Below are 4,390 nucleotides of genomic sequence, written 5' to 3'. Positions count from 1 at the left end.
AAACGCTTCTGTTAATCATGTGATTACGTCATCACCATTTGCGTCAAAACTTCTTCATTGTTTACTCAATTTTTTATTGTTAATCGTTGTTTTTGTTTCAGCTACTAGTCAACTTAACTAGTAACTCATTTTTTTTACTGTTATCGGCGTTAATCATGCAATTAGGTCATGATTATACGCTTACTACCGAATTAGTGACTTATAATTTCATTGACGTTCGTAATTAGGTCTTGTTTGTTTTTGTTTCTTTATTTGATAATTTTCATTCTTGTATTTGTTTCGGTAATGTAGAATTTACAGCTACGTTATATAATTTCAATAATTAGTGTGTCTTGAACTTTTGTGAGACTTAAAGTTTGTATTGTAATCTTAGCTAAGTATGATTATAATCGTACCTGTGTCTTAATTTCACAAATCGTTGATTTTATGCCTATATTTGTTATACGTTTTATCACAAATTTACTGTGTAGTTTTATCACAAATTCACTGTACGAGATCAAGTATGAACTATAGTACCTGTTAATAGAATTGCCTGCATTGCCTTGATTTGACTTTCTAAACTTTGCAGGAAGAACTTACGTGAAATTATTTATTGTTTTCTTTTAACCTTTTGAAAGATTCAATTTGTTGAAAAAATGATTAGGTTAGAATTACATGGTAAGTATTATATTGTTTATTAGTATTGCTTGTTCAAGTTATGTTGATTAAAGTAAGTTTGAATGATGTTTATATCTATTAATCCTTGATTTTTATAGCAGCCGGTAATAAAGAAAGATGCAGACATCACACAATGATTGTGACGACTTTCCAGAATTGCTTAAAATTCCAATGCAAATGCTTTTTGGAAGTGACTCTGAGCATGAAATTGACAAGGAAGATGATTATTATCGTTATGAACAGGTGGAGCAACGACCGGAGGCTGTATACTACATGGATTTGCACAAGACTGCGTTGTGCAATTTTTTTGATAAGCCTGGTGGATGCAAAAAAGGTGTCGATTGTAACTTTGCACATGGGCAAGAAGAGATCACTCCTGTTCTGCTCGCTGGTCAACCAGTTGTATGTCTTGTTATATCCTTTTTGCTAACTGCACAGGCATCGATAATTCTGTTGGTTAACTAACAATATGTTTTCCTGATGTTTGTGATGATTATTTTCACTATGAACAGGTGGAGCAACGACCAGATGCTTTGTACTACGGGCAAGAAGAGATCCGTCACATTGCTCCTGGTCCGCTCGCTGGTCAACCATTGGTATGTCTTGTTATATCCTTTTTGCTAACTGCACCGGCACCGATAATTCTGCTATAGTGTCAAAATTGTTTCATCAACTGATAATTCTGTTATACAATATGTTTCAAAACGTTTAGGATGATTATTATCATTATGAACAGGTGGAGCAACGACCAGAGGCTGTATACTACAGAGATATGCACAAGACTGCGTTGTGCAAATTTTTGAATAGGCCTGGTGGATGCAAAAAAGGTGCTGATTGTATGTTTGCGCATGGGCAAGGAGAGATCACTCATGGTCCGCTCGCAGTTCAACCAGTGGTATGTATTGCTATGTCCTTTTTGCTAACAGCACAGTTATCGATAATTCTGTTGATTAACTAGCAATATGTTTTGCCAATGTTTGTGATGATTAACTTCAACCAGTGGTATGTATTGTCACTATGAACAGGTGGAGCAACCAGAGGCTAGGGGGGTTATGTCCAAGACTGTACTGTGCAAATTTTACTATCAGTTCGCTGCATGCGTTAAAGGTGGAGACTGTACGTTTGCGCATGGGCGGAATGAGATAGGTGACATCATTCCTGGTCCGCTAGTTGGTCAAAAAGTGGTATGTAAAAAGTAGCTTATACTCCTTTCCTATAGTTCAAGAAAGAAATATGGTTATTAATTTCTTTTGTTTTATCATACGTTTGTAATTTTTATAATAGCAAAGGAGAGTTATTGAAGTTGACAGGACAAAGACAGTACTCTGCAATTACTATATGTATGGTACGTGCTTCTATGGTGCTAGCTGCAGATTCGCACATGGAGTCGATGAACTAAATTCTATCCCTGATCGTTAATACAACAACTCTGTTAATTGGCTACTGCGTGTTCATATTCTTGTTGTTGTTGTTGCTGCTGTTATCACATTGTTTCTGATGAAAGCAGTCTTAACTCGTAGCTATATTGCTAGTGAGCAGCATATACTCTTGTAATAAAGTCGCATGCTAGTCCTGTGATGTGGTGACTTGCATTCTACTTAGTTTTGGAACCTGAATTGAAACCTTTGCTAGTGTGACGTTTCTACTTAGTTTCATATCATTCTTACGTGAATTGAATTCTCATTTTGAATGGTTATAGTTGCAAACTATGTAACAAAATCTGCATATTTCGAAGTTTAGAATTTTTATTTTTACATACATATTAGTATAAAAAATCAAGTATTTATAATGCTTGATTAGTAGCAGAACCTCTAACTGTGGAAGCTGGGAAACTGTTGCCTATGAAACGATCAATATCTTTTGTACCCGATCACACCATTGCACCACCAAGCCATTACTCTCACAGTTAATGCTCAATTCTGATACTTTGCTTTGCTTAACCCGACCCGGCTAATAGTTCAACCTTTGAGCACTTGAAACCGAAACCATTTTGCTACACTTTATCAACACTATTACTTTTATGGCCTGCAACCATTTTGACCCAACCTGTTTGGCCACTCACTAATTTGGAGTATTTGTTTTGGTCTGAACCCAATTTGACCCGTTAGCCATCTCAAAACTGCTAATAAGATGAAACTAGATAGCATGTAGACATCACTTAGTTGCAGCTGTCGTTCCAAATTTTCACGAATCAAATACAAGGAATTTTTACATTTGCAACTAACACTCGTGTCTTTATAGTGATTTTACCTAAACCCTAACTTAAGGATGGCTATTCTAAGTGTATTAAAGCAACAACTAGGTTATGCTACATGAAAATTTTCTATCATTCCAATGCAGGATCAATATGTAGCTTTGCACACACGCTGCACAATTTCACAATTAATAGTTTCAACTCAAAACCAGGTTTTATAATTACTGGTATGCACAAATAAATACTGCCTCAAGTGTATACCTTTAAACATAAAATGAACAACTTCTAATCCATTCCTGCAAAATAAAAAGGGAAGAAATGCTTGATTAACTCAAGTTTGCAGTTATAGTTCAATTACATATAAGTGGGTCAATTTGGGTGGTGTTTTCTATCAAGTACGTTTATGTATTGAATTGAGTGGCACATTTGCCCTTTTAACCTTCGTCTAAAATGCAGATAAACTCAGACAATTATTGGACCAAAGGGCTCTTGTACTAGTATAACATTAATATGTATCTGCGTGTATTGTTCATACATTGAGCAGTTGAATGATTTATCTATTTCTTTACCTTTTCAGGTCTTTGAATTAATGCGTGAGCAACTATGGTACAGGTCTAATTAACTCTGATATGCTATCGTGAAGCTTATTGTGATGCTTGGAAAATGTAAACAATCTGAGAAAGCACATTCCTTATTTCAGGCCATGATCGATGAAGGTTGTATTGTAAACCAAGAGTCTTACACCGCTCTTTTGTCTGCATATAGTCGAAGTGGACTTTAAAAAAGCATTTTCAATACTACATGAGATGAGAAACACTCGTAACTGTCACTCAGATGTATACACGTATTCGATTCTCATAAAATCGTGCCTTCATTTTCATGAATTTGATAAAGTGCAATCTGTTCTTTCTGAGATGGTCTCGCAAGGAGTTAAGCCCAATACTGTTACTTATAATACACTTATTGATGCATATGGCAAAGCAAAAAGGTAACCTTTCTTTTAAATAGATATACCATTAGTAGTGTTGATGTGTGGTGGTATATTTGATCCATCTGCTAATGAAAGGGTTGATTTGGGGTACATTTTCCTCTAACGGGGGCCAGGTGAGTGAGAAAGTTAGCTAAAACTATACCCGGTAATCAAGACCCATACACCAAAAATTGGGTCCATTGGGTCAACCATTCGGGTCTCGAGAAAGCAAAGGGAATGGGTCTAATATGGACCCATCTTTAGTCCTTTATTATGTTAGACAGTCCATCTAGACCTGCTGAATCCCTTTTCCAACCTGTTATACGAAAAAATTAATAACAATCAAAAAATTAAAAAATAATCTTTTTTTTTAAGTGAACTTTTTTTTTAAAAAGTAAACTTTTTTTGAAAAAAGTAAACTTGCATTTGAAAACAGTAAACTTCATTTTAAAAAAAAAGTAAACTGTTATAATTTAGCAGTATAACTACCTTTAGTGGTCTGGTTCTTGACTGTAGGCTATTGATTATTAGAAGATAAAAGAGAGGGAGAGAGTATATTATAATTTTTG

Source organism: Rutidosis leptorrhynchoides, chromosome 1 (genome assembly GCF_046630445.1).
Source record: "Rutidosis leptorrhynchoides isolate AG116_Rl617_1_P2 chromosome 1, CSIRO_AGI_Rlap_v1, whole genome shotgun sequence".
In the NCBI taxonomy this organism is placed as follows: domain Eukaryota; kingdom Viridiplantae; phylum Streptophyta; class Magnoliopsida; order Asterales; family Asteraceae; genus Rutidosis; species Rutidosis leptorrhynchoides.
Note: the sequence above shows the minus strand (reverse complement) of the source record.